The sequence below is a fragment of the Macadamia integrifolia genome, chromosome 9, assembly GCF_013358625.1.
Source record: "Macadamia integrifolia cultivar HAES 741 chromosome 9, SCU_Mint_v3, whole genome shotgun sequence".
Classification (NCBI taxonomy): domain Eukaryota; kingdom Viridiplantae; phylum Streptophyta; class Magnoliopsida; order Proteales; family Proteaceae; genus Macadamia; species Macadamia integrifolia.
In genome coordinates, this window is record NC_056565.1 from 13,664,674 (window position 1) to 13,674,846 (window position 10,173).

Here is a 10,173-nt window from a genome sequence, read left to right on the forward strand (position 1 = left end):
CCGGCTGGCCCGACAAGTCCGAGCTAGTGCCAGAAGAGACGGGAGTGCCCAAACCGTGTACGTGCACCTACCATAAGGCTATGTACGGATAAAACAGGTATTATATCCGTATTTTAAGGTATATACGTATGCTACATCGTATGCCTGGGGTGGGGTCCGAGCCGAGGTCCGAACCCGGTCAAAATCCCATGTCTTGACTCTCAGGTGGGTATAACAGGTGGGTACACCCACCCACCTGAGTGACCCATCCATCACTATTCACTTAATTAGGAATAGTATATAAGGTTTTATGATTTCTTTTCTTTCCATTTATTACCCTCGTACGTTTGGTGAGAAAAGTAAAGAGGAGAGAGAAAAGAAAGGGAAGAAGAAAGGAAGAGGAAGAAAGGAAGGATTTCAGTGGCGCCGAAGCTAGATCTTGCCATTCCGGTGCCGGGAGAGTAATCTACAACTCTAGATCTACAGTTGGAGGTAAGAAAAGTTGGGTTTTACGAACGTTCACCATACCCAAGCTTTAAACCCTTGATTTGAGTATGGTTTCTTGAGATCTTGTAAATACCCTTTGAAATGATGAATCTAAGGTTTAATAGATGATTTATGTGTTGATATTGAAGGATTTGAAGAGTTATTGACAAGATAGAAGGAGCATTGTGAGTTGGAAGTGATTTGAAGGATTTGAAGTCATTTTTGGGCAAAGAAGGTAAGATGGTTCCCCTCACTCGAATCTAACTTAGATCTAAGCTAGAACCATCCTATAGGACTTTAAAGGTGTGAAGAATGGGGTGAGAAAAGCCCTATTTGGGTCCTCAAGGAATGGAGGAAGTTGAGAAGAAATTGGGGTTTTTTCGCCAAAATCGGCGGGTACAACCGGCGGGTCCCTACCCGCCTGAGAGCACCCACCTGAGAGGGCAGGGGGTCCCTGGCCAAACCGGCGGGTAGGACCTGTGGGTCCTACCGGCGGGTCCATACCCGCCGGTCCAAACCGGCGGGTAGGACCGGTGGGTAGACAGCCCACCTGTCCGACCCACCTGAGTGGCCAGAATGTGATTCTTAGGTCCGATCGAGCCCAAATCGGACGTGTGACCTTCTTTCGACGTTCTAAACACGATTTTGACATCGGATTTCATTAATTTTGATTATAAAATGGTGAAGTACTAACCCCTCTCAATTATGTTAGGTTCACCAAATCCTACCCGATTCGCTCCGGATCTCACTCGTACCGAGCGGGAATCCTTGTACGCTACAAGTAAGTGGAGAGAGGACGTTTGGCCTTGTTTCAAGGCATTTGTTTGGCATTCATATCACTATATCTAATCTAGTCATGTCATCATGAATATGCTATATAGATTAGTCATTCCACTCATTGATGTGCACATATGCTATGTTTACTTTTAATTGCAAATTAAATGAGATGCTTATATGTTGAATGTGGACATCATGGAGCATATTGCATTGATAGACTAGATGCCGTGGTCGGCTTGGAAACGAATGCATTGGTGGCCCGTGGTATGGGACACGGAGGCACTATGCAGTCGTACTGTCATATAGGAGCATGCGGTATTAGGATTTTCACCATCCCGTGCTACGACCCTTCCCAACAGGGGTCCAGGTGTTGGGTTGCCATTTGGGGGGAAGCAGGGGTCGCGGTTGTCGGACACTGTGGCGGTTAGGCATTACGCCCGGCGAGTCATGTAGGACAGTCGGCAACCCCGGTGGTATTTCAAGAGGGCCAATCGTACTGCTTTTAAATTGCTGGAGTCAGCACTGTTATTTCATTTATTTACATTTCTGTTGAGAGCCGGTGGACGGCATTGTCTTTATTTTTCTGAGTAATCACGGTGGGCCTTCTCCAACAGCCCTATGGGCGTATCGCGGGAGGGAGTTCGCGGCTCGTACCCGGAGTATACGCGCACTGTGGTTGTAGTAGCACTAAAACCAAAGACTTAGTAATGTTGATTAGGTGTATGTGAATCAAAATGAATAGCATGATATGTAGTGCATATGATGTGTTGTGATGTGTGGACTGTTGTGTGTGGTCCACCTCTCTACTTACTGAGCTAGTGAGCTCATTCCACGTGTGCACCCCCTTTTTAGATGTTTTTGCAGGTCATGCATCTGAGGAGCATGGGGTGGGTCCCACAGTCGAGTTTCCTGAAGAGGACTGGTGGACCCCTGAGGAGTTTGGGCACGGCGTAGACTGCGCATGTGAGAGCTGTGCTGCGGGACAGCAGTTCTGAGGCCGAGCTGAGCTCAACCTTGGAGGCCGTGCCGAGCTCCAGCCTTGATACCGAGCCGAGCTGTGTACTCTGATGATTTTGATGAATTCTTGTATATACTTGATATTTGAACTTTATTCTTTTTGTGTATATATCATGCCTTCGGGCCCAAATGTATATAATTATTGTATCACCATTTGGGTATCAAGTATATGGGAATTATTTACAGGTAAAACTTAGTCTTCCGCTGATCTGATGAATTGATGTTAGTGTGTGTATGCTGTGGTGGAATACAGTATCTGATGATCCTGGCAGGTTTGGGTTAACCGGTGTTAACTCGGTCACCGCTCCGGTTCAGTGTGAACGGGGTGTGACAAACGGTGGTATCAGAGCGTGATGCTCTGCTCCACTCACAGCATACCATTAGAATCCCGTAGACTCTATAATAGGAAAATGGGGTTGGGTAAATATAAAAGCTTAAAGATTAAAAGTCAAAGAAAGAAAGTATAAAATGGAGTTATATTATAAGTTGCATTCATGGCATGCGTGAGTGTAGATAAAAGGTAATTAGATTGGAACTATAACCTATAAAGTACTATTTCGACGAAATTTCGGCAGCATAACGGCGTAAAGTGGGATTTCCAAAAATTTTACACAAAACCTGATAAACAACAGATAATAATATAACCAAGGGCACAGATAGAAAAATCACATCACAACAAAATCACATAAGCACTCCACATAGGAAATCATCACAAAAATCACTATCCAAAGATATTTTAGTCCATAAATGAATCCAGTTACATTGCAAATACAAGGAAGTGAGAACAACTGAATAAATATACAATGTCTACAAAAAGAGAAAATGGATAAACAGCTGGGTGGGGAAGCCAAGCCCTCACTGGTCGTCGTCATCGTCATCGATGATCACCACGTTCGCCGGAGGCCGAGAGTTAAAGTTGAGGCGGTGATCGTAATAATCGAACCTCGCGTTCACCACCTGTACCTCCCTCCGAAGCCGGCCATAGTCTGCTGAGATAGCATTGGCCCTGGTGTCCAAGTCCTGACCCAGCTTAAGGAAGGACTCCTCCAAGGTGGTCTGCCTGGAGGCAATCTCGTCCAGCCGCCTCAGTATCTGAACCTGGCCATCCTGCAAGGCCCGCATGGAGGGCGATGTACCCTCGTAGTCGTAGGCACCACTCCCAGGTGGTGGGGCTGTAGCTCTGGAAGAACTAGGGCCAGGACCTCTCGACTCCTGAGGCACCTCCTCAGGGATGCCACCCCCCATCAGATCTTCCTCCTCGTCCTGAGGAACGTAGTCCTCATCCTCCTCACTGGACTCCTCCTCCATGAGGACATCCTCCATAGGGGCAGCCCTCCTACCCCTACTCCTCTGAGCTCCTGATCTAGGAGGTGAATCCATGAGGGTATGGAGACCCATCTTCAAGAGGTTGCTCCGATCGAACCTATCAGCCGGAGTCTTCCCCTCCTCTCTGCTCAGATCCACCCCGAAGAACTCGAAGATCCTAGTGAGGATCCTGCCGTATGGGAATCCTCCATCCTCTGGGTGGGAAGTATGGTGCTCCATCGTTCGGAGGATGATGTAGGGAAGGCACAAGTGCTCCCCGCCTCCCTCTGCGGCCGTGAAGATACAAAATGCAATGAAAGCCGCCATGAAACCCACCTGGTTCCGATGACCTCCTCTGGGGAGCAAGTTGAACTGGATCAACCGGGCGAAGAGACGGACCTCAGGGAAGAAAGATGTCTCGGACTCCGGACGGCTGCTGCTGCCGCAGATGGTCTCGTAGATGAAGTCCGGTGTCTCCATGCTCATGAATGGTCCCTGGGGCCTACTCCTGGGGGGACTGTAGTATCGGTATCCCACCGCTGATATGCCCAGGATACTGGCCAAGGTGCCTACCGTCAGCTGGATATCCACTCCCTTCACCAAGCTGCTGATGGTGAACTCCCCGTACGGATACGACACCTCCAAGTTACAGTAGAACCGACGGACGAGCTGCTCGTAGCATGGTCGGTCCACCTGAAGAATAGAGTCCCAGCCCAATGCTGAGAACCTCTCCTGAAGCCTGGCCTTATGGAAGTCCTCGACTACCACGGTCTTCTCCATCAACACGGACCCCTTCAGGAAGTTAGGCCAGTTGGCTGCGGCCTCTGCACTAGTGAAGTGCTCCTCATCATAGTCTGAAGGGTCAGACTGGGCAGGTGCAGGTCTCCCTGTGCGATGAGCTGAAGAGCTGGTCTCCGCACTCTTCCGCTTAGAAGCGGTGGTCTTGCGTCGAACGCCAGAGGAAGATGGTCCTTTGCCGGTGCGTGACGACATTCTGGCAATAAGGAAAGAAAGTAGGGTTAGTACGGAAAGGAAAGGACAGCAGCATTAAGAAAGGGAAATCCAAAATCAAATTCATGCAAAACGGGAACGGCGACAATCTAGGAACGATGGGAAAACTTATGATATGAAACATGGTAGATGACAACGCATAGAAGCATGCCAAAACAGTAAAATGACAGCAAAGGAGAGAATGAGCATAAATAACATGGAAGGGTTGGTTTCGATGCACCAACCCGTTCATAGTGAAGTAAAAGCCTGAAACCCTAGGGTCTAGAACGAAATGCCACAGTAGTGGGATGTTGAAATTTGCAAGAACATACCCCAAATAGATTATGGAATTCGAAGAATACAAGTATGGGATGAAAATTAAAGAAACCAAGAAAAAGAGGGATTTTCATGGAAATACATGGGGATTTCAAGCAAAATGGATGATTCAATGAAATCTAAAGTATATCTAGCGTAAAACAAATGAAATGCATTACAAAGAAGTCGTCAATTGGAGAAAAGAGTAAGGATTGAAGAAACCCCCAAATTTGGAAACCTAGGGCACCAATTGGGGTTTTCTCCAAATAAAGAGAGATAATTCCTATAAACTACAAATGAGCACAGTGGAATCATCACAAACACATGATAATACTATTCTATGGTGGAAAATATAGAAAAGAAGCTTAGAAAGTAAACCCTATACATGCATTTCACCCAAATAGAAATTCTGAGAAAAAGGAAGAAGAAGAACTTACTTGAATGAAGAAGGAGTTGACTCTTCTCTAAAGCACCGAGTGGATGAGTGGAACCGCGAGTAGGAGCGCCGAGGAGACTCCCAAGATCGCCCAAAAAGGAAAAGGAAGAAAGAGAGGGATGAGGGTGAGAGTGACAGGCAGAACAGGGCCTGTAGGGCCCTGTTCGTGTTTTAACACGGGCAGGACCGGCGGGTCAGACCGGTGGGTCCCTACCCGCCGGTGCCACCCGCCGGTTTAGGGTGCTGGGACCGGCGGGTCAGACCGGCGGGTCCCTACCCGCCGGTTCATCCCACCGGTTAGGACAGAAGGGGAAAATTTTAAAAATTTTGAAATTTTCCTTCTTTTTCTTTTCCCTTCTCTTCTCCTATTATGATTTCATTGATTTTTATGGTGGATGTTATTCCTATGATCAATATGCTATGGTCAAGTGGGACCATTAGCAAGTATGTTGAGGACTTTGCCTGTATCTTGGAATTGAGCTATGATTATTTACAGGCTATCATACACTACAACACCTCATGTAATGGCATATGACGGTGTGCCTAAATCAACTCTATGGTGTTTGACCAATATGGTGTGATGTGTTCCAGGTACAGGGATACGATGGTACGTACTAGATCCGGTAGTAATGCCCGAGGTACCTCGCGGGGTCCTCGTCGGGTCGGTCGACCACAAAATCCTAGGGGGTCCCGTTCTGTGGGGCATACCTCACCTCCACTACCTCAAGAGACCCTTGGTCAGGGTGGGACGCATGGGGACCCACCTATGACTGCACTTCCAGACCCTCCACCGGTCATTACACCGGGAGATGTTGCTACAATAATTCAACAGTCCCAACAAGCTTTCCAACAACAAATGCTTCAGCAACAGCAAGCATTTATGACTGCCATCCAGCAACAGTTGGATTTTTCTCAACCGGGTCAACCTCCCCGGGTACTCACTCCGCAGGACCCACCTGTAGGGTCGGGAACGGGACCACAAGTGGGTACACCTCCAATCCCACCATTCGGTATTCCTCAGCAGGGGATGCCTCATCCATACTCCTACTATCCTGTCTATGCTCCTAACTTCCCGGCGACGAGTAATACGTCAAGGGTAGTGGAGTCATTCAAGAGGAACTTACCACCGGTATTCTCTAAGGTGGGGAGTGATCCTCTGGAACCGGATCAATGGATCCAAGAGTTGGAGAAGATATTTGAGGTGCTTGAGTGCACGGATGCCCAGAAACTTATTTGCGCCGGGTTGCAACTCAAGAAAGAGGCAAACTCTTGGTGGCAGGCCTCCAAACCTATATTGATGGCTGCTCATCCAGAACCTACTTGGGAGCAGTTTAAGGAGTTGTTCCTGGATAACCATTATCCGTGCAGTTTCAGAGATCGGAAGGAGACTGAGTTCATGGCCTTAACTCAAGGAGGTAAGACTGTCCTTGAATACCAACAGCAGTTCGAGAGTTTGTTCCATTTTGCCCCAAGGCATATGCGAACAGCTGAAGAAAAGGCAGCAAGGTTCCTAAAAGGCCTGAAAGCATCTATTGGGTCTGTGCTTGAAGTCTTGGATCTGACCGAATATGGCCAGATTGTACAGAAGGCCAAAACAATGGAAGATAAGCAAAAGGGTGAACAGTCCCTCACTCCTGGACTGTGGAAGAGAACAAATCCATTCCCAGATGCGGGAAATTCCTCCAAAGCATACCATGGATCATACAGTTCTGGGCCTATGTATAGGCAGCCCTATAGGCCATCTGGTTACCCTTCTAGGCCAGTTGGTGGTTCGGGTTCTACTTCCTTTCGCCCGAACACTAGTGTGGCACCTACAGCTTCAAGACCACCTCGACCTCCATCTGCAGCGGGTCAAGTGCAGAGGGGCCCCGCTCCAGTTCCGACGTCTCAGCTTCGTTGTTTCAACTGCCATTCATATGGGCATTATGCGAAAGACTGTCGGGCCCGGCCAGCCTTGCCCTCCAGTCAGCCCTCTGCGTACCGACCTCCCTTACCTCGAGGCAGCCAACCGCAGGGAAGGATGTATACCCTATCAGCCGAGGAAGTTGAGGCTAGTACAGAAGTTGTAGCAGGTACATTTTAAATTGAGAAGTTCATTATGATTAATATTGATGACCTGCTGAAATTATATGCATTGTTATACTAGGTATCCTACCCATATCAGGCATACCAGCCTATGTTTTATTTGATTCAGGAGCTACTCATTCATTCGCATCTAAAAGATTTGTAGCGAAACTTGGGATGTTCCCCAGGATCCTAGATCATGGAATGATTGTTAGCATGCCTACTGGTAAGATTGCACAGTTGAAGGAAGTGTATGGGCCGTGCCCGGTGGAGATTAGTGGGAAGAACTTTGATGCACAACTCATTAAATTCAATATGCAGAATTTTGATGTTATATTGGGTATGGATTGGTTGTCGGCTCATCGAGCTAACGTGATCTGTGCGGAAAGGCTGATTAAGGTGACAGATGTCGAAGGGAAAGAGTGGGTGTACCGAGCAGATACAATGAAAAGGGTGAGGAAGGTCCTCGTCTCCGCTCTCCAAGCGGTAAAGTTGCTAGAAAGTGGATGTCAGGGTTTCATAGCCTCGGTACTCGATGTTGATGCAAGAGTTACACCTCTAGAAGAAGTAAAAGTGGTTAAGGAGTTTCCCGATGTTTTCCCAGATGATCTGATGCATTTACCACCTGATAGAGAGTTGGAGTTTGCCATAGACCTGACTCCTGGAGCAGCTCCAGTATCTAAGGCTCCATATAGGATGGCACCAGCTGAATTGAAGGAGTTGCAGATGCAATTGCAAGAACTATTAGAAAGGGGGTTTATTCGCCCAAGTGTTTCACCTTGGGGTGCCCCGGTGTTGTTTGTCAAGAAGAAGGATGGTAGTTTGCGTATGTGCATAGATTACCGGGAGTTGAATAAGCTGACCATTAAGAACCGGTATCCATTGCCACGCATTGATGATTTATTTGATCAGTTGCAGGGAGCCAGAGTATTTTCAAAGATAGACCTTCGGTCCGGCTATTATCAGCTCAAGATAAAGAGTAGTGATATACCCAAAACAACATTTAGGACTCGATACGGCCATTATGAGTTCCTAGTGTTGTCCTTTGGGCTAACCAATGCACCGGCAGCATTTATGGATCTAATGAATCGAGTATTTCAGGATGTGCTCGACAAATGGGTAATTGTTTTTATGACGATATCTTGATCTACTCCAAGATCGAGGAGGAGCACACTCAACACTTGAGAATGGTGTTGCAGAGGTTGAGAGATCAACAGTTGTTTGCCAAGTACAGCAAGTGTGAATTTTGGCTTGAACAAGTTGGATTCCTGGGGCACGTAGTGTCTAAAGCCGGAATCGAAGTAGATCCTGCTAAGGTAAAAGCAGTAGTGGAATGGGAAAGTCCCAAGAATGTTACTGAAATTAGAAGCTTCCTGGGTTTGGCTGGATATTACCGGCGTTTCATCGAGAATTTTGCTCGGATCTCAGCACCAATGACCAAGTTGACTAAAAAGGGTGTGAAATTCGACTGGGCAGAGGAATGTGAGAAGAGCTTCCAGGAATTGAAAGAGAAGTTGGTGACTGCCCCTGTGCTGGCTATTCCTGAAGGCACAGGTGGAATGACAGTTTATACCGATGCTTCCAAAGTTGGTTTGGGTTGTGTTCTCATGCAACGCGGGAAGGTAATAGCATATGCATCCCGACAACTAAAGAAATATGAGAAGAATTACCCCACTCATGACTTGGAACTAGCGGCAGTCATTTTTGCCCTTAAGATCTGGCGACACTATTTGTATGGGGAGAAGTGTGAAATATACAGTGACCACAAAAGCCTGAAATATTTCTTCACTCAGAAGGATCTGAACATGAGACAGAGAAGATGGCTTGAACTCATGAAGGATTATGACTGTGATATTCAGTATCATCCCGGCAAGGCTAATGTAGTGGCAGATGCATTAAGTCGGAAGACACAGACTGTGTCGCTCTCATACTTAGCAGTCAGCTCACCACTTGTGCAAGAGGCGATGCTAATGGATGAAACCCTCTTGTATGAAGGGGCAACCTTAGAGCTTGAACCTCAACCAGAAAACCTTAAGTGGTTGACGGCATCCTTATCGGCTCTACAGGTGCATCCGGAAATTAGGCAAGAGGTGATAATGAAGCAACCCTTGGATCCTGAATTGCAGCGGATCAGAGTTAAGGTTCAAGACCAAACAATGAACGACCCAGATTTTACTTTAGCCAGTGATGGGGCATTGATGTTTCGGGACAGATTGTGTGTACCCGATGATTTGGATATACAGGATAAAATCGTGAGAGAAGCACACAGCTCCGAGTACTCACTCCACCCAGGAAGTACCAAAATGTACAAAGACCTCAAACAGAGTTACTGGTGGCCAAGCATGAAAGTCACCATAGCTTTGTATGTGGCGACTTGTCTTACCTGCCAGAAGGTGAAAGCTGAGAGGCATCGACCTTATGGTACCCTTCAGCCACTCCCAGTACCAGAATGGAAGTGGGAAAGGATTACAATGGACTTCGTCACCGGACTACCATGTACACCCAAGGGAATGGATGCGATATGGGTGATTGTGGACCGGCTTACCAAGACTGCTCATTTCATTCCTATCAAAACCAAGTTCTCCATGCCCAAACTAGCACAACTTTACATGGATAACATAGTGCGTTTACATGGAGTGCCAGTGAGCATTGTTTCAGATAGGGACCCAAGGTTCACTTCCAGATTTTGGAAAAGCTTACAGCGTGCCTTGGGATCACAGCTGAATTTGAGTACAGCTTTTCACCCACAGACGGACGGTCAGTCGGAGCGAACCATACAGATATTAGAAGACATGCTCAGGGCA